Below are 21649 nucleotides of genomic sequence, written 5' to 3' on the forward strand. Positions count from 1 at the left end.
CGGCTGGCACTCAGGCCCCCAGCCGCGGCTGCGATTCCCAGCCCGCCGCCCGGCCGAGGAGGGAAGCAGAGAAAGGGGCGGTGGGGGCGGGGCGGCGTCCGGCTCCGGGAGAGCTGGGGGAGGAGCGCGACGGCTGCAGCTCTAGAAGAGGAGGAGGAGGCGGCAGAGGAGCTCCTTTCGTCTTCTCAGACCCCAGAGCGTCCGGGACGCAGAGCCGGAACTGGGAACGCGGCGACTGCGGGGGCCCGGGATAGGTGAGGCTCTGGGTGCTGGTGGAGGAGTGGAGGAGGGATGAAGCGGGGCACGGAGGTGCAGAGAGCGGGCTTGAGGGAAGGCACACGGGGAGGGAGCAGTTGTTGGGGGTGGGGGTACCGAGAGTAGGGGACGTGAACCCTTTGAGACCTAGAGTGCCCAGATGGTGAAAGGTTTCTGGGGTCAGTGAGGCGGTCCGAAGCACACGGTTCCGAGTTGAGGGGTTTCCAGAGGCATAGGCCGGGGAAACAATGGAGTGAGGGGGGGACTCTGATGTGAGCGTGTGTGGGGTACTGGGTTTTAAGAAACAACGAGAGGTCGAAAGAAATGAAAGAATCGATCATTTGGTGTGAGAAGTACAATGAACTGGAAATTCATCGCAAATGCGTAAGGTCATCTACGTGGGTCTCCGAGGTCCTTAGGATTTGGGGGGCAAAGTGGGATTTGAAAATGAGAGAGAGGAGGGCATTCTTGGAATTGGGGTGGGGTGGGGAGCGGGAAACGGGACGGAAAATATAGCCAAGAGGGGCAGACACATAAAATAGATGTGGTTTGGGTTTGAATTAAAGCAGAAGAATAAGTCCAGTTAGAGAGTATAGGTTAGGTGGACTGGAGTGGCATTTTTCTCCTAATTCATCCAGGATGACTGGGTTCTTTTAGAAGGTGGATTTTTCTCTGGCATGTCCCTCTGCTAAGGAGTACAGGCTGCTCTTTTAATAATTTGGTTATCATTTATAGTTCATTTCATTGATAAAACATGCCTGTAATGTTTATTTCCCTTCCCTAAATTACAGGTATGTAATTTACCTGCGGTTTATGAAGCAGGAGAGGACAGGTCACTAGAAACAGGCATCTTGCTTTGAGTTTGGTTATTGATAATGCAGAGTTTAGGGTGTTTGGAGGAGAACCAAGAATTTGTTCATCGAAAGATGAACAGCCTTGATAAAATCTGAGTTATCTGTACTTAGTTAGAATTACAGTTTCTCACTGAGAAATGATCATGTACCGTCTGCTAGTGGTTTTATGATTATGGGAGAGAGTTTGATTTTGTCACCAGAAATTCCTGATGCTGATTTCGAATTATCAGGCTATTTTGTACCTTCCAGTTTGAATTCAGGTGATTTGAAAATATTGTGGGGAAGTATTTCAGCAGTTATGTATGATCTTTGCATTTCCTTGATACTTGGATTTCCAGACCAAATTTTGGATGATGCTAGATACAAGATTGCCGATTTTGAAATTGTAATTACCATTATGTGCTCATAAATAAACATATTTATGACATATTAATATGGACATATTAAGCCTTTTATTTTGAGGCATTAAGTTTTGCTGACTCATCTAAGATTTCTGGAAATTTTTCAGTTTATATTTCTCAGCTTGGCCTCAGATAGTAGCATTAGGCTATTTTATAAAGATCCAAAAAGAATGATCTAAACTGTGACTTTTCTTCTGTTATAAAAACTGAACAAAGCAAGAAATGAGTGCAGTTTCCTTATTAGTGATAATGAAGTGCTAAGATTGCTTTCCACGTATCATCTCATTTAATCCTCATAATCATATCCTGTTTTATAAATTCAGAGATTAAGTAACTATTTAATAAGGTCACAAAACTAGTAGTAAACTGAATTCATACCCATTCTGTTTGGACACTCCTTTAAGTGTTCCATATTGTTCTACCTGCTTTTTCCTCCTGATCTTGGTTGTAGTATGAACAGCATGAATTGGTTGAAACCTGGTCTGGTACAGTGATCTAGACAAAGATTGGGTTGATGGGCTACATCTGCAGAGTTTATTGAAGGTTTATTGCCCCTGTGATTTAACAGATCTTCTGGGGTCCAGATAATGGGCAAAAACATCCTCTTGCTAAGGATTTGTCCTGTGAGCACACTTAATTTTCCGTTTAGTCTAGTGTACTGCTGAAGTACTCTGCATACGTGGCACTCTTCCTTGTGGAAGTCAAGACAGCCAGTTGTGGAGCCAAAACCAATTAACTCTGGAAAACAATCAAAAACTGCTGAATGCTCAAGTGCCCTCCAAGCACCTGTTGAGTCCACAGTTGGTACTGGCATTATCTCTAAATACAGACAGGATCCTCTTAGAAACCAGGAGTAAAACTTCTAGAACCGAGAGACACAGCTGGGGCCTGAGGGAGGAGCCAGAGGTTAATGGCCGAAACATCAGCATAGCCTGTGGCGGCTGATCCAGGAGCAGGAAAGGCTACGGATACTAGTGAATTGCAGGAGGTGAGGGAATTTTTATTTGTTGAGCAGTTAGGTATTCTAGGGACTGACTGAACTCAGTGTGTTTTATATATGTTACTTTATTAGGTCTTCAAATAATCCTATAAGGTAAGCATCCTCATCTTTCAGATGAGGCTTGGAAAAGGTTAAGTAACTTTGTAATGGTGGTGAAAGAAGTTTATATTTTTATTGTTATATTGCTACTTGCAGTTTCCATTGTAGAGACACCATATTAAGACTGGAAAATTAAAGTCACTCTTTAGGATCCACTATGCTGCTTTGTTAGAAGTAAAACTGATTGTCTTGCTGCTTACATTGGAGACTGGAAGGTAAAGCTTATATTTTTCTGATTTAAATATTGGAAAGGGGAGCCCATTCATTATTTAGCAAATGTCCTCCTATAGAATATAGTTCACCTTCTAATATATCTTTCTATCATATGCCAGTGATATGATACTGATATATAAATCTGTAGTATATGAAAATGCCATGTCCATCCTTCCTGTTCTGAGGTCTTGACTTTCAGGCAGGTTATCTAGGCTCGGAGGATGACAGTGAAGCATGCCTGTTGCAGACTCTTAGCACTTTTTCTTGATGTTTTTGCCTCAAAATTTGATCATCATTCTTGCTTGGTTACTTTAAAAAATTGTAATAAGATATACGTAACATCATTTAAACCACTTTTTCAAGTGTACAGTTCAGTGGCATTAAATCCATTCATACTGCTGTGAAACCATCACCACCATTCAACTCCAGAACATTCTTATCGTCCCAAACCAAAATTCCTGTTAAAGAATGACTCTTCATTCTTCTTTTTCCCCAGCTTCTGGCAATCACTATTGCACTTTTATGTCTCTAGGAATATGATTATTCTAGGTACCTCACATAAGTGGAATTATATAGTATTTGTCCATTTGTGTCTGGCTTATTTCACTTAGCACATTGTCTTCAAGGTTCATCAGTGTTTTAACCTTGTCAGAAATTCATTCCTTTTTAGAGCTGAGTAATATTCCATCGTATGCATATACCACATTCCCTTTATCCATTCATCTATAAATGGACACAGGTTGTTTCCACTTTTTGGCCATTGTGAGTAACGCTGCTGTGAACATTAGTGTACAAATACCTGTTCAATATCTGTTCATATGATAATCCTATGTTTAAGTTTTTGTGGCAGTTTGGTTACTTTTTTATATATAATTTTACTTATTTATTTTTTGGTGGTGCAGGGTCTTCGTTGCTGCATGGGCTTTTCTCTAGTTGCAAGGATCAGGGGCTACACTCTAGCTGCAGTGCTCGGGCTTCTCATTGCAGTGGCTTTTGTTGCAGAACACGGGCTCTAGACATGTGAACTTCAGTTGATGTAGCACCTGGGCTCAGTATTTGTGGCTCCTGAGCTTAAGATCACAGGCTCAGTAGTTGTGGCCGTTGGGCTTTGTTTTCCCTGAGGCATGTGGGATTGTCCCTGACTAGGGGTAGAACCGTACTTCCTGCATTGGCAGGTGGATTTTTTACCTTCCCTGAGCAACCTGGGAAGCCCAAGTTTGTTTACTTTTATTTATTTATTTATTTTGTTTACTTTTAAATGGTGATTTTATTGTGTGTTCACCTGAAGGTAGTACTTGACCTTATGTTTGAGGGCTGCTGTTTCCTCTACTGACTTTTTCTGTCCAGTTTGCAGGACACTTGCACAGGAAATGATTTGTCTAGTTTTTATGGCTCTCTCTTAGCTTCTGTCTAATTATATTTCTGTATCAAGACATCTAGCAAGCACCTTAAAATAGAGTTCAAGTTAGCAGTAAAAGTACTTTTGAAAATCTTGTAGGAGCTTTAGTTGATGAAGAAAATAGGAGTTTCTGTTTTAAAGTATGAAACGTATCCAGTGTGGAAGGGACCATTTGTTATACACAAGGTTTTTTAGTCATACCTATAACTGTGGATGATCATCTTAAGAATGTTATTTGTATATATATTTGAAAAATCAGGTACTTCCCTGGTGGTCCAGTGGCTAAGACTCCACACTCCCAATGCTGGGGACCCAGGTTCAACCCCTGGTCAGGGAACTAGATCCTACATGCTGCAGCTAAGAGCTCACATGCCATAACTAAAGATCCCGTGTGCTGCAAGTAAGACCTGGTGCAGCCAAAACATAAATAAATATTAAAAAAGAAAAATGTGTCAATAGTGTAGATCATCTTCAGTTCACTTTGCTGCCTTTGGTTGAAAATTTTAGGGTACTTTTTTCATTTCAGAATATTTTATATATATGTTGTTGTTGTTCAGTCACTCAGTCGTGTCCAGCTCTTTGTGACCCCATGGACTGCAGCACGCCAGGTTTCCCTGTCCTTCACCATCTCCCGGAGTTTGCTCAAACTCGTGTCCATTGAGTCAGTGATGCCATCTCATCCTCTGTCCCCCGCTTCTCCTCCTGCCCTCAGTCTTTCCCAGCATCAGAATCTTTTCCAGTAAGTTGGCTCTTCGCATCAGGTGGCCAGAGTATAGGAGCTTCATCATCAGTCCTTCCAATGAACATTCAGAATTGATTTCCTTTAGGATTGACTAGTTTGATCTTGCTGTCCAAGGGACATGTATGAGCTGCTAGTTATTGCTTACCTTCTATAGCCTTTATTAATTGAAAAGAGTTTGAGTGCTACTATATGCTTTAAATATTTCAGGAAGGTAACTGTAATACAGGAAATACTGTTTGAGTCGATTTTTTCTCCCTCCCTTCATGTATTTGAGAGAGACAGAGTTGTCACATAGTACCAAATATAGTAGATTGAAATAGCTGCAGGCTGACAATGAACTGTCTCTTAGGATGGGTCTAACCTCCAATTTCATTTTTTCTAATTGTCACAAGGAGGTTAATTATGCCTGCATCTTGCTTCTTGAGATTATTGGGTTACAAAGGGACTTCAGGCTCACATACCATTTTCTGGGAGCCTCTTTCGGAATCTTAGTGAGTTTACACTTACCGTGGATGTGGTGTGTTGGTTCTGAAATATCTCCAAAAGATTTAAAGTTTTGGACATTAACTTTAAATATCCAAACGTTTTAGGTTGCTGGATATAAGGATTGGCCAGAGGCCAGCATTTACTCTTCATGTTCAGATTTACCATGGTGGCTGATTGTGTTGGATTCCTGAAATATACATGCATCTTCTGCACTGACTCTGCAGCAGCCCCAGGCCTTAAAATATTCTGTAGGATCTGAGAACATAGCCACCAGCTTAAGGCCTCTGCAGTCATTGTCCTATGACTAATTTGTGGTTAGGAGTTACACAGCGATTCTTACTAGTGCAAACCCTAAATGACAACCTTAGATTGTTGGTTAGGATTTTTTTATATTACTTAATTAGCAAAATGACACGATTACTGGTTGTGGAGTATGTGTTTGTGTCTATGTGTTCTTTAGAGTTGGTTAAAGGGTGTTGGGATTGAGGAGAAGGAGGTTTGTGATGAAGCCATTATAGGATTATAGATGGGTCACGTTAGATAAGTGAAGATATCTTTTGTACTTGAAGATGCTGCTAATGATGTTACTTCTTATTGACCTGTATAGAACTGGAAAGGCGTATTTGTAAAACCAACAGTCTTTGCTCTCTTGAGTACTGTGATCTGTCCAGTAGCAAATGATTTGCTTCTGTTTTAAGGTTACCATCAGTAGAGCAATGCATGTGTGCTCAGTCACTGAGTTGTGTCCAACTGTTTGCAACTCCATGTACTGCAGCCCACCAGCCCTCTTTCCATGGGATTTTCCAGGCAAGAACACTGGAGTGGGTTGCCATTTCCTCCTCCAGGGGATCTTCCTGACCCAGGGATTGAAGCCCCGTCTTCTGCATCAGCAGGCAAATTCTTTACCACTGAGCCACCTGGAAAGCCCAGTAGAGCAGTACTTTAAATTATCTACTTAGTCTCTGATTACAACATGCAGTGTGATCAGCCCACTGCTGGCTTTTCTTGGTATTTTCTACTGTTACATTGATTAAAAATGTGCACTAGTGTGTAGTGGAAGTGACTCTCAGCCGACTTTGGTTAATAACCTCTTATATCTTTATATAAAGTAAATTGTCATCATAGCCTACCTGCATGTCCTGCACAAACCTTCAGGATAAGGATCTCATCATTAGAGGCTCCCTCACATTTGATGGGAACAGTGAAGCTTATTTATAAGTATGATGGAATGACAGGAAATTAAGGCATTATAGGACCTGAATGGTCCTATAAGGTGGTACTGTGGTACAGAACCACCAAAGACTGAGTCAGCCATTTAGCTCAGATGCAAACTTGATGTTTTGTTACATCTTACCAGTCAGTACACACTTGGTTTCTTGAGAAGACTATCTAATTCTTTGTTAAGTTGACAGTACTTTAAACAAAGCTTTGTTGGGTAATCATTTTCACTTCTTTCACTATTCAAAGCTTGTATTTTATGGAGGTCTTTTTTTGTTTTTAATTTTTTGGCCATGCCACATGGCTTTCAGGATCATAGTTCCCTGACCAGGGCAGTGGTCCTGAACTGACCATAGTTCTCCAGCCCTAGCAGTGAAAGCGCTGAGTCCTGTCTACTGAACTGCCAAGGAATTCCTTGAAGATCTTTTAAAAGTTGTTTGACATTTGTCATTTGTCTGCCAGCCCGTAATGTTATGATGATGCAGTAAGTTAGACTACGCAGTATTGTTATGTGATGTTATTCTCCAGTTGCAGTGAGTGGAGCTTACTCCCTCATTGTGATGCATGTGCTTCTTGTTGCAGTGGCTTCTCCTGTTGTGGAGCACAGGCCCTAAGGCATGTGAACTTCAGTGGTTGTGGTGCACGGGCTTAGTTGCCCCGTGGTGTGTGGAGGCTTCCCAGATCAGAGATCCAACCCATGTCCCCTGCATTGGCAGGCAGATTCTTAACCACTGGACCACCAGGAAAGTCCCTGGAATAAAATTTTAATTGTTGGGAAGAAGGGCTATAAAGGTCCTACTTGCTATCAACATTAAGAAAAAAAGAGCAAAAATCTGGCTCTGAATCTCTGCTGTTCTGTCTAGTACTCCCTCTGTGAATTTGGTCAAGTAATTTCTCTGAGCCTGTCTGTGTTTCTGAATCTGCACAGAATTGTCAGGACTATTGGATTTTTTTTTTCTTCCTGAAATGAAGTCCACAATGCATAAAATTAACTGTTTTAAAGTATACAGTTCAGTGGTATTTAATAAATTCACTGTGTTGTACAATCATCACTCTATATAGTTCCAGAACTGTTACATCAACCCCAGAGGAGGCCGTATACCCATTATGCAGTCTCTCCTCACTCTTCCCTCCAATCCCCTGCACCATCTCTGTTAACCACCAATCTCTGCTAATTTACTTGTTCTGGATATTTCAAGTAAAAGGAATCATATAATATGTGATTTTTTGTGTGTGGCTTCTTTGATGTAACAGTGTTTTTGAGGTTCATCCATATTGTACCATGTGTCAGTATTTCATTCATTTTTGTAGCTGAATACTATCCCACTATATGGATATACCATATTTTGTTTATCCATTTTTTCTGTTGATTGGCAGTTGTTTCATTTCTGCCTTTTGGCTGTTTTGAGTAATGCTGCTTTGAATATTCATGTACCATTTTTTGTTTGAATACCTGTTTTCAATTCTTTTGGGTTTATTCCTGAGGGTGGAATTGCTGAATCACGTAGATTTCTTTTTGGGGAACTGCCATACTGTTTTCCACAGAGGCTATACTAGTTTACATTCTCACCAGTAGTGCGTGAGGGTTCCAGTTTCTCCACATCTTTGCCAATACTTGTTATTTTCCTTTTTTTCTTTGATTATAGCCATCTTTGTAGGTATGAAATGGTATTGTGGATTTTATTTGCATTTCCTTACTAATGACTGGTGATGTTTAATATCTTTTCTTGTGCTTATTGATCTTTTGTGTATCTTCTTTGGAGAAATGTCTATTTAAGTCCTTTGCCTGGTTTTAAATTAGATTGTCTTTTTGTTGAGTTATGACTGTTGATTTATAATAGTTATGTAACACTTAGATCAGTGAGTGCAGATAGTAGGCACTTAATATTATAATTATTTTTGGTACATGTGACCTGAGTTGGAGGGAAATGTTGCATAGCTTTTCCAAATAGGAGTGGCAGGCAAAAAAAAAAACTATCATTTGCTGTCAATAAAAGTTAGACTGTGGTAGTATTGATAATTTACTTTGGATCGATGCCCCCAAATCAAGAAATTAGGAAGACATATGCATAAAATCAGTTTATCTTTGGCAGAAATCAGTGTTTCTTTAATGTTTAGTTTATTCGTAAGAACTTCATAAACAACAAAAGAGTCCTAAATGCAGTACTTGGATGCAATCTCAGAAATGACAAAGTGATCTCAGTTCATTTCCAAGGCAAACCATTCAGCATCACAGTAATCCAAATCTGTGCCCCAACCACTGATGCTGAAGAAGCTGAAGTTAAATGGTTCTATGACCTACCAGACCAAAAAATTATGTTGTTTTCATCATTAGGGATTGGAATGCAAAAGTAGGAAGTCAGGAGATACTTGGAGTAACAGGGAAGTTTGGCCTTGGAATACAAAATGAAGCAGGGAAAAGGCTTATAGTTTTGTCAAGAGAATACATTGGTCATAGCAAACACCCTCTTCCAACAACACTAGAGATGACTCTATGCATGGCATCACCAGATGGTCAGTACTGAAATCAGATTGATATATCCTTTGCAGCCAAAGATGGAGAAGCTCTATGTAGTCAGCCAAAACAAGAGCTGAAGCTGATTGTGGCTCAGATCATCAACTCCTTTTGCAAAATTCAGGCTTAAATTGAAGAAAGTAGGGAAAACCACTAGACCGTTCAGGTATTGTTGTTGTTGTTCACTCACTCAGTTGTGTCCAACTCTGCTACTCCTGGACTGCAGACCATTCAGGTATGAACTAAATCAAATCCCTTATGATTATACAGTGGAGGTGATGAATTGACTCAAGGGATTAGATCTGGTAGACAGAGTGCCTGAAGAACTATGGATGGGAGTTTGTAACATTGTACAGGAAGTGTTGACCAAAACTATCCTCAAGAGAAAGAAATACAAGAAAGCAAAGTGGTTGTCTGAGAGGGGCTTACAAATAGCTGAGAAAAGAAGAGAAGCTAAAGGCAAAGGAGAAAGGGAAAGATATACCCACCTGAGTACAGAGTTCCAGAGAATAGCAAAGAGAGAGAAGAAAGCCTTCTTAAGGGAACCATGCATATAAATAGAGGAAAACAATAGAATGGGAAAGACTAGAGATCTCTTCAAGAAAATTGGAGATACCAAGGGAACATTTCATGCAAAGATGAGCAAAATAAATAACAAGGACCTGGCAGAAGCAGGAAAGGTTAAGAAGACATGGCAAGAATATACAGAAGAATATGCAAAAAAGATCTTAATGGTCTGGATAACCATGATGATGTGGTCACTCACCCAGAGCCAGACATCCTGGAGTGTGAAGTCAAGTGAGCCTTAGGAATCATCACTGTGAGCAAAGCTAGTATAGGTGATGGGATTCCAGTTGAGCTATTTCAAATCCTAAAAGATGACGCTGTTAAAGTGCTGCACTCAATATACCAGCAAATATGAAAACTCAGCAGTGGCCACAGTACTGGGAAAGGTCAGTTTTCATTCCAGTCCCAAAGAAAGGCAATGCCAGAGAATGTTCAAACTACCATACAGTTGTTCTCATTGCACATGATCCTTCAAGGTAGGCTTCAATAATATGTGAACCAAGAACTTCCAGATGTTCAAGCTGGATTTAGAAAAGGCAGAGGAACCAGAGATCAAATTGCCAACATCCACTGGATCATAGAAAAGGCAAGGGAATTCCAAAGAAAAAATCTGCTTCTGATTACACTAAAGGTTTTGACTGTGTAGACCATAACAAACTGTGAAAAATTCTTAAAAGAGATGGGAATACCAGAGCACCTTACTTGTGTCCTCAGAAACCTGTATGTAGAACAAGAAGCAACAATTAGAACCAAACATGGAACAATGGACTGGTTCAAAATTGAGAAAGGAGTACGTCAAGGCAGTATATTGTTGCCCTATTTAATTTATATGCAGAACATGCATGTGTGCTAAGTCACTTCAGTTGTGTCCAACTCTTTGCAACCTATGGACTCACCAGGCTCCCTTGTCCATGGGATTCTGTAGGCAAGAATACTGGGATGGGTTGCCATGCCCTCCTCCAGGGGATCTTCCCGACCCAGGTGTTGAACCCGTCTTTCTTCCATCGCTTGCATTGTCAAGCGGGTTCTTTACCACTAGTGCCACCTGGGAAGCCCATATGCAGAGTATAACCTGCAAAATGCCAGGCTAAAAGACTCACAAGCTGGAATGAAGATTACCAGGAGAAATGTCAATAATCTCAGATATGCAGATGACACCACTCTTATGGCAGAAAGCAAAGAGGAACTAAAGAGCCTCCTGATGAAGAAGAAAGAGTGAAAAGCTGGCTTAAAACTCAACATTTAAAACACTAAGATCATGGCATCTAGTCCCATCATTTCATGGTAAATAGCTGGGGTAAAAATAGAAACAGTGACAGATTTTATTATTGGGGGCTCCAAAATCACTGCGGACGGTGACTGCAGCCACGAAATCAAAAGATGCTTGCTCCTTGGAAGAAAAGCTATGACAAACCTAGCCAGCATATTAAAAAGCAGAAACATCACTTTGAGGACAAAGGTTTGTGTAGTCAAAGCTATGTTTTCTCCAGTAGTCATGTAGGGATGTGAGAGTTAGACCATAAAGAAGTATTGGACCAGTGCCGAATTGATGCTTTTGAATTGTGGTGCTGTGGAAGACTCTTGCGAGTCCCTCAAACAGCAAGGAACTCAAACCAGTCAATCCTAAAAGAAATCAATCCTGAATATTCCTTAGAAAGACTGATGCTGAAGCTCCAGTACTTCGGCCAACTGATGCGAAGAGTTGACTCATTGGAAAAGACCCTGATGCTGAAAAGGTTAAGGGCAAGAGGAAAAGAACGACAGAGGATGAGACGGTTGGATGGCATCACTGACTCAATGGACATGAGTTTGAGCAAACTCTGGGAGATAGTGAAGGACCAGGAAGCCTGGTGTGCCACAGGCCATGGGGTTGCAGAGTCAGGTAAGACTTGGTGACTGAACAACAACAATTAATATACAGCATTGGGCTTCCCAGGTCAATCAGTGGTAAAGAACCTGCCCGCCAATGCAGGAGATTCAAGAGACATGGGTTTGATCTCTGAGCTGGGAAGATCCCCTGGAGTGGGAACAGGCAACCCGCTCCAGTACTCATGCCTGAAAAATTCCATGGACAGAGTAGTCTGGTGGGCTACAGTCCATGGGGCCACAAAGAGTTGGATACGACTGAGTGACTAAACACACACACACAGACATAAAGCATAAATGTCATCTAGTTACAGTGCGTTAGTTGTTCAGTCCTGTCCGATTCTTTGCAACCCCATGGACTGTATGTAGCCCACCAGCCTCTTCTGTCCCTCTGTCCATGGAATTCTCCAAGCAAGAATACTGAAGCGGGTAGCCATTCCTTTTTTCAGGGGATCTTACCAACCCCAGCATCCAACCCTTGTCTCTTGAGTCTCCTGCATTGGCAGGAGGATTTTTTATTGCTGAGCTATCAGGAAAGTTATAGCTGAAATTTAGATCATCTTTCTTCATTCTGCCCTGTGTGAGACATTTGTTGTAAGTGCTGTAAACTGGATCAGGGTATCCTACCTTTTATACTGAATGGTATGCAGTTGGTGTATCATTGTTTTTATGCATATTGCAGCTTGGCTTTATGGGGTGGTCAAAAGAAGAAGATAGAATAGGAGATCAATATAATTTTTAATTTAGAATCTTACCCTATGGTCAGGATTATCCATCTAGAACCGATGAATATATTTGCCAGGTTTGTGGATAGACGTATTCATTTCATTATATCATGATGTGGAGTAGGGGTAGTTGCTTTAGGCAGAACATACTGTGTATAAGTCAAAACTTGATTATTTTCTTGAAAAAGGCAAAAAGAGTGTACACTTTCAGGAAGTGGTGATTATTCAAATCCGTCCTATAGTCCCAAGCTTTATTATTTAGGCCTCATCTCTGAAGCCTCCTATTTTTTGTGATACCTCTGTGTCTTGGCCCGTTACCTGAATTCTGCCTGGAATGCATTGTAGTAAGTCTGTTGGGAGGAAGTCTTGACTTTCTGAAGTCTCTTAGGCAAATCAAACACTTTTCTTTTGGGCTTTTACATCTGTAACATACTTTCAGAATAGCACTTTTATCATGTGTGCTGTGCATAGTCAGTGGTGTCCGACTCTTTGTGACCCCATGGACTGGAGCCTGCTAGGCTCCTCTGTCCATAGGGATTCTCCAGGCAAGAATACTGGAATGGGTTGCCATGCCGTCCTTGAGAGGATCTTCTTGACCCAGAGATCGAACCCAGGTCTCCCACATTGCAGGCAGATTCTTTACCGTCCGGGCCATTAGAGAAGCCCTGTACTTAAAAAATGTACATTAAATTTTTAAAAATCAGTGCATCCACATGGTAAAATCAGTGTATGCACAAAATTAAAGAGTTCAGAAGTAAATGGCAAAAATAGTTTTTCCAGTTTTTTTCCCTGAAGAAAGCTGCGGGTAGTACTTCCTGGAAGTTTGTCCTTCCAGGGTTATTCTTTGCTGATATAAGAATTTTTATAGTGTATGAAAGGCTCATTTTTTCCTTATTTTTTACTGCAAAGTAATTTATAAATATTGAAAACATTCACACACTATAGAAATATGTAGAGTGAAAGATTTCCTTTACCTTGATCCTTAATCCTTGTCCTTCCCAGTAATAACTCACCTCCCCATTTATATTCCTCTCTCCAGAGGTAATCCTGTTATAACCCTATTGTGAATCCTTTCAGATTATTCTGCTTACGTTTACATAGGTATATAAAATATTTTTTGTATGGTTATTTTATGATATTTTATATACTATTCTATAGCTTCCTCTTAACATGTTTTGGAGATTTTTTTTCACATCAATATGTACAGATCCAGTAATCTAGGTTGCTAGATCACTTCTAGCAACCTAGAAAAACACTCATATATGTCCCACAAGCCTATAAAAAAAGTACTCGCTGTGACTTCTCTGGTGGTCCAGTATTAAGAATCTGCCTTCCAGTGCAAGGGACATGTGTTCAATCCCTGGTCAGGGACCTAAGATCCCACATGCCATGGGGCAGCTAAGCCTGTATGCCACAGCTACTGAGTCCACTCGCTCTGGAGACTGCGCCACAGCTAGAGAGAAGCCCCAGCACCACAATGAAAGATCCCTGTGTGCTGTAACCAGGACCTGATGCAGTCAAATACATAAATTTGTTTTTAAAGTATTCACTAAAGCACTGTTAGAAACTACAACAGATAGATGTATACAGGTATCTATATACCTCCATATATAGCTATAGGTATACATATATTTCCATCAAGTGGGAAATGGTTAAAAAAACAGGATGGGGAACATGTGTATACCTGTGGCAGATTCATGTTGATATATGGCAAAACCAGTACAATATTGTAAAGTTAAAAAATAAAATTAAAAAATAAAATTTCAGATATATATGCAAATAAAGACCAAAATATAAATCGGAAAAAAAAACAAACAAACAGTAAATTGGAAAAAAAAAAACAGTATATGTATATTATGGAATGAATATCATGCAGAGGTTAAAAGAATAAAAGAAAAGCCTGGCATTTCTCATGATGTACTCTTAAGTAGAGAAATGCTGGGCTGGATGAAGCACAAGCTGAAATCAAGGTTGCCAGAAGAAATATCAGTAACCTCAGATATGCAGATGACACCACCCTTATGGCAGAAAGCAAAGAGGAACTAAAGAGCCTCTTGATGGAAGTGAAAGAGGAGACTGAAAAAGCTGTCTTAAAACTCACCAGTCAAAAAACTAAGATTATGGCATCTGGTCCCATCACTTCATGGCAAATAGCTGGGGAAACAACAGAAACAGTGACAAACTTTATTTTCTTAGGCTCCAAAATCACTGCAGATGTTGACTGCAGCCACAAAATTAAAAGACACTTGCTCCTTGGAAGAAAAGCTATGACCAACCTAGACAGTGTATTAAAAAGCAGAGACATTACTTTGCCAACAAAGGTCCGTCTAGTCAAAGCTATGGTTTTTTCCAGTAATCCTGTATGGATGTGGGAATTGGACTATAAAGAAAGCTGAGTGCCGAAGAATTGATTCTTTTGAACTGTGGTGTTGGAGAAGACTCTTGAGAGTCCCTTGCACTGCAAGGAGATCCAGCCTGTCAATTCTAAAGGAAATCGATCCTGAATATTCATTGGGAGGACTGATGCTGAAGCTGAAACTCCAATACTTTGGCCACCTGATATGAAGAACTGACTCATTGGAAAAGACCCTGATGTTGGGAAAGATTGAAGGGAGGAGATGGGGAGGACAGAGGATGATATGGTTGGATGGCTTCACTGACTCAATGGACATGAGTTTAAGCAAGCTCTGGGAGTTGGTTATGGACAGGGAAGCCTGGCATGCTGCAGTCCATGGGGTCATAAAGAGTCAGACATGACTGAACTACTGAACTGAACTGAACTCTGCATATAAGTTAAATAAGCAGGGTGACAGTATACAGCCTTGACATACTCCTTTCCCAATTTGGAACCAGTCTGTTGTTCCATGTCTGGTTCTAACGGTTGCTTTTTGACCTGCATACAGGTTTCTCAGGAGGCAGGTAAAGTGGTCTGGTGTTCCCATCTGTTTAAGAATTTTCCACAGTTTGTTGTGATACACACAGTCAAATGCTTTAGCATAGTCAATGAATCAGAAGTAGATGTTTTTCTGGAATTCCCTTGGTTTTTCTATGATCCAGTGGATGTTGGCAATTTGATCTCTGGTTCCTCTGCCTTTTCTAAAGCCAGCTTGAACATCAGGAAGTTCTCGTTTCATGTACTGTTGAAGCCTGGCTTGGAAAAGTTTGAGCATTACTTTGATAGCATGTGAAATGAGTGCAGTTGTGCAATAGTTTGAACATTCTTTGGCATTGCCTTTCTTTGGGATTGGAATGAAATCTGACCTTTTCCAGTCCTGTGGCCACTGCTGAGTTTTCCAAATTTGCTGGCATACTGAGTGCAGCACTTTAACAGCATCATCTTTTAGGATTTGAAATAACTCAGCTGGAGTTCCATCACTTACACTAGCTTTGTTTGTAGTAATGTTTCCTAAGGCCCACTTGACTTCATATTCCAGGATGTCTGACTCTAGGTGAGTGATCACACCATCATGGTTATCTGGGTAATTAAGGTCTTTTTTGTATAGTTCTGTGTATTCTTGCCACCTCTTCTTAATATCTTCTGCTTCTGTTAGGTCCATACCATTTCTGTCCTTTATTGTGCCCATCTTTGCATGAAATGTTCCCTTGGTATCTCTGATTTTCTTGATGATATCTCTAGTCTTTCCCATTCTATTGTTTTCCTCTAATTCTTCGCATTGTTCACTTAGGAAGGCTTTCTTTTCTCTCCTTGCTATTCTTGGAAATCTGCTTTCAGATGGGTATATTTTTCCTTTTCTCCTTTGCCTTTAGCTTCTCTCCTTTTCTCAGCTATTTGTAAGGCCTCCTCAGACAGCCATTTTTCCTTTACTTTTTCTTGGAGATGGTCGTGATCATCTCCTCCTGTACAATGTCACGAACCTCCATCCATAGTTCTTCAGGCACTCTATCAGATCTAATCCTTGAATCTATTTGTCACTTACACTGTATAATCATAAGGGATTTGATTTCGGTCATACCTTAATGGCCTAAAGGTTTTCCCTACTTTCTTCAATTTAAGTCTGAATTTTGGAATAAGGAGTTAATGATCTGAGCCACAGTTAGCTCTCAGTCTTGTTTTTGCTGACTGTATAGAGCTTCTCCATCTTTGGCTGCAAAGATTATAATTAATCTGATTTCTATATTGACCATCTGGTGATTTCCACGTGTACAGTCATCTCTTGTGTTGTTGGAAGAGGGTGTTTGCTATGACCAGTGTGTTCTCTTGGCAGAACTCTGTTAGCCTTTGCCCTGCTTCATTTTTTATTCCAAGGCCAAATTTACCTGTTACTCCAGGTATCTCTTGACTTCCTACTTTTGCATTCCAGTCCCCCATGAGGAACAGGACGTCTTTTTTGGGTGTTAGTTCTAGAAGGTCGTGTAGGTCTTCATTGAACCGTTCAGCTTCAACTTCTCCAGCATTACTGGTTGGGGCATAGACTTGGATTACTGTGATATTGAATGGCTTGCCTTGGAAATGAACAGAGATCATTTTGTCATTTCTGAGATTGCACCCAAGTACTGCACTTCGGACTCTTTTATTGACTATGAGGGCTACTCCATTTCTTCTAAGGAATTTTTGCCCACGTTGTTAGATATAATGGTCATTTGAATTAAATTCGCCCATTCTGGTCCATTTTAGTTCACTGATTCCTAAAATGTCGACGTTCACTGTTGCCATCTCCTGTTTGACCACTTCTAATTTACCTTGATTTATGGACCTAACATTCCAGGTTCCTATGCAATATTGCTCTTTACAGCATTGGACTTTACTTTCACCACCAGACACATCCACAACTGGGTGTCGTTTCTGCTTTGACTGACCCTCTTCATTACTTCTAGAGCTGTTTCTCTGCTCCTCTCCAGTTGCATGTTGGGCACCTGCCAACCTGGGGGGTTTATCTTTCAGTGTCATATCTTTTTGCCTTTTCATACTGTTCTTTAGTTTCTCAAGACAAGAATACTGAAGTGCTTTCCCATTCCCTTCTCCAGTGGACCACGTATTGTCAGAACTCTCCACCGTGACCCATCCATGTTGATGGCCCTACATGGCATGGCTCATAGTTTCATTGAGTTAGACAAGATTGTGGTCCATGTGAAAAATTTTGGTGAGTCTTGCCAACTTGCTTTTTTTTAGAAAACATTTTTTTTTATTTTGAAATAATTTTATATTTACAGAAGAATAAAGATAGTAGATAGAGTTCTCATAAACCTTTTCTCTAGTTTCCCCTACTGTTAACATCTTCCATAACCATAGTGTATTTATGAAAACTGAGAAATTAACATTAGTATAATAGTATTAAACTGTAGACTTTATTTGGACTCAGTTTTTCTATTTATATTAAAAAGTCCTTGCGTCCAGTCCAGGATCCCACATTGCAATTAGCCATCATTTCTCTAGTGTCCTCCCATCTGTGACAGTACTGTATTGGATACTGGACATTTGCTAACGATTTCAGGCACTCGCATCACCAAAAAAATGGTAGCTATGTGAGAAAATATATTAATTAGCTTTATTATAGTGATCACTTCACCATAATATACCATATATATGCATATCAAAATATCCTGTTGTACAAAACTAATTAAAAATTTAAAAGAATTCCCCTCCCCAGGATCAGGACTCCTTGCCCTACCCTCCCTCCCAACAGCCACACCCTCACCTCCTGGATCTATCTGTCTGCTATCTACTAGGCCTAACTTCACAGTCCAACTCTCACATCCATACATGACCACTGGAAAAACCATAGCCTTGACTAGACAGACCTTTGTTGGCAAAGTAATGTCTCTGTTTTTCAATATGCTGTCTAGGTTGGTCATAACTTTCCTTCCAAGGAGTAAGCATCTTTTAATTTCATGACTGTAGTCACCATCTGCAGTGATTTTGGAGCCCCCCCAAAAAAATCTGTAAATAGTTGGGTTTAAAAAAGTCAGTCTGACAACATTGTAAATCAACTATCTCCTCCCACTGCAATTTTTTGAAAAGCATATATAAAAAAATCAGTCTGGTAATCTGTCTTTTGATAAGTTTAGTGTTTTCATTTTTAATATGATTACTGATAGTTTGGGCTTCCCTGGTGGCTCAGAAAAGAATCTGCCTGTAATGCGGGAGTCCCAGGTTTGATCCCTGGGTTGGAAAGATCCCTGGAGAAGGAAATGGCAACCCACCCCAGTGTTCTTGCCTGGAGAATTCCATGGACAGAGGAGCCTGGCAGGCTACAGTCCGTGGGGTTACAAAGAGTCAGACACGATTGTGTAACTACACTTTTCACTGATAGTTTAAGATTTATTTATGCCGTTTTAGTTTATACCTTTTTTTAAAGCCATGTTTCTTATTCTCATGTGTGTTCTTTTTTTTCTTCTACTGATTTTTCAAGTTGAACACTTTATGTATTTTTCTTTTTAGGAATTAACCCTTAAATTTTTAACATGCACGTATATTGAACTCTAAAATTAGTTTCTTTGCCTTCCTGAGCAATACAAGAATCTTAGGATGATTTAAATCCCATTCCTTCTCTATACTCCAGTCTTTATTTTATTGTTTGATAGTTTTACCTTAAGTCTTGCATACTGTGAAATATTTCAGATACACGGATAAAAATAGAGAATAATATGACACTTGTGTACTTAGCCACAGTGCTTTGTCTCATCGTAATTATGCCATTTGCTTCATATCTTTTTTTAATTGACTTTTTTTATCGTGGAAATTTTCAACATTCCACACGTGTGGAAAGAATATCATGAATTCCTATGTACCCTGATCTAACTTTAGCAATTACCGACCTTTTTTCAATTCTTAGTTTCATCTGTTTATCTGACTCCTCTTTTGATCAGTGGGTTTGGGTACGGTAAACACAAGCCATCCTTTTCTAAAAAAAAGTTCTCCATGAGCCTTTCATCTAATGGTTTTAACAGTCATTGATGATTGTTGCTTAGATCTGTTCTTTTCTTAAGGCTTGCAAAACCGTGGTTTTTAAATGCTATTATTATTCTGTATTAATTAGCTGGAATCCTTCTATAAAGAATTTTCTTTCTTTAACTCTTTGATTACTGTGAAGCATATGGTTTATGCAGGAGAGGCAGAATAAATGTTTTGGTTTTTTCTCTTCATCAATATTTAGCATAGTCAAATGAATTAGTGCCCTACTAAAGTTCAGTAGTGTGACCAGTGAGGTTTTTTTGTTGGATTATGGAATTAATGGATTTTAATGTATTTAATATGTTTCAGGCACTGTAGACATTATTTGTGTGTTGTAGTTCATATTGTCCTATCTTAGTCTAAGTGGGAACTCACTTAAGTTGACTCCTTATAGTAAGACCCCAATAGTGTTTGATAGCTTTCTTGCTTTTAGGCACAAGAAATATCCTAGGCTCATCTGTTTATTTCCTTCCATTAACATGGCATCAGCCATTTCTCTAAGAAGCCCTGATTTCTCTTATTGTAAATGGTGTTAACAGACCACACTTTAGGCATCAGATTTTTTTTTTTAAGCATGACAATTAGGTCATTCTCCGTTCTTCTCCAGAAGTAGCCAAAATAACATATGCAGTGATATTAGTCCCCTGCATGCTTTAAAAATTTGCACTGTGAATATATACTCAAGCTAGAGAGAAGAGTATTCTGTTGGTTACAGGATGCATATCCCTCTCATTTGATCTCTGAATTTGTGATGTGTTGCTGTGCTGTGCTGTGCTTAGTCGCGTCCGACTCTTTGCGACCCCATGGACTGTAGCCCACCAGGCTCCTCTGTCCATGGGGATTCTCCAGGCAAGAATACTGGAGTGGGTTGCCATGCCCTTCTCCAGGGGATCTTTTGAACCCAGGTCTCCTGCACTGCAGGCAGATTATTTAAATCTGAGCCACCTGGGAAGCCTGAGAATACTGGAGTGGATATTCTGTTCCTTCTCCAGGGGAACTTCCCAAACCAGGAATTGAACTAGGGTCTCCTGCGTTGCAGGTGGATTCTTTACCAGCTGGGCTAGCCAGGAAGCCTGTTTTACAGTTGATTAGAGTTTAATTGGCAAAGTTTTTTCTTAATGGTTTGTAAGATAATGATGTGTCTTAATTGTCACTTCTTAGATTGAAGAAAAACAATATTTTATTTAAGCTTTGTAAAAATAGCAATTTGCCTTTCTTGCTTAGCATGGTTTTTGAGATTTGTCTTTTTTTTTTACTTTTGCCTGTAATTAGTTATTATTAATTATGCACTAAGCACCTGCAAACTCACCACCCAAAAGAAGTGTGAGGATCTTGACAATATCCTACAACTAACTATATGATCTTTTTTCCTGTATCTCTTGACTCTGTTCCCAAGGTAGCATCACCCTGAAACTGCTTTGATCATTCCATTGTTTACCTTTTGTTTTTTTAACGTTAACCTTTGGTCTTGAGATAATTCTAGATTCACACACAGTTGTAAGAAATAACACACAGCGATCCTATCTGTGTCCCTTCTTTAAATGTAACTCTAAGTTTTCTGCAAGTGTTTAGTTTTGTGGCTATACATTTTAAAATTCATTTGCCTGTTAATAAGAAGAAAGTAGGGAAAACCACTAGACCATTCAGGTATGACCTAAATCAAATCCCTTATGATTATACAGTGGAAGTGAGAAATAGATTTAAGGGACTAGATCTGATAGAGTGCCTGATGAACTATGGACTGAGGTTCACGACATTGTACAGGAGACAGGGATCAAGACCATCCCCACGGAAAAGAAATGCAAAAAAGCAAAATGGCTGTTTGAGGAGGCCTTACAAATAGCTGTGAAAAGAAGAGAAGCGAAAAGCAAAGGAGAAAAGGAAAGACATAAGCTTCTGAATGCAGATCCAAAGAATAGTAAGGAGAGATAAGAAAGCCTTCCTCAGCAATCAGTGCAAAGAAATAGAGGAAAACAATAGAATGGGAAAGACTAGAGATCTCTTCAAGAAAATTAGAGATACCTAGGGAACATTTCATGCAAAGATGGGCTCGATAAAGGACAGAAATGGTATGGACCTAACAGAAGCAGAAGATATTAAGAAGAGGTGGCAAGAACACACAGAAGAACTGTACAAAAAAGATCTTCACGACCCAGATAATCACGATGGTGTGATCACTCACCTAGAGCCCGACATCATAGAATGTGAAGTCAAGTGGGCCTTAGAAAGCATCACTACAAACAAAGCTAGTGGAGGTGATGGAATCCCAGTTGAGCTATTTCAAATCCTGAAAGATGATGCTGTGAAAGTGCTGCACTCAACATGCCAGCAAATTTGGAAAACTCAGCAGTGGCCACAGGACTGGACAAGGTCAGTTTTCATTCCAATCCCAAAAA

General features: G+C 40.0%; 1 protein-coding gene across 1 annotated transcript in view; it reads left to right on the top strand.

Moving 5' to 3' along the window:
* The first annotated feature begins 6 nt into the window (after window positions 1-6).
* SPATS2 (spermatogenesis associated, serine-rich 2) overlaps window positions 7-21649 on the top strand; it is a 156055-nt gene continuing 134412 nt past the window's right edge. The window contains exon 1 of the mRNA XM_010857769.1: window positions 7-254. The gene's annotated coding sequence lies outside the window, so the exon portion shown is untranslated. The remainder of the gene's footprint in view (window positions 255-21649) is intronic.

Source organism: Bison bison, unplaced genomic scaffold (assembly GCF_000754665.1).
Source record: "Bison bison bison isolate TAMUID 2011002044 unplaced genomic scaffold, Bison_UMD1.0 scf7180017864383, whole genome shotgun sequence".
Taxonomy (NCBI): Eukaryota; Metazoa; Chordata; class Mammalia; order Artiodactyla; family Bovidae; genus Bison; species Bison bison.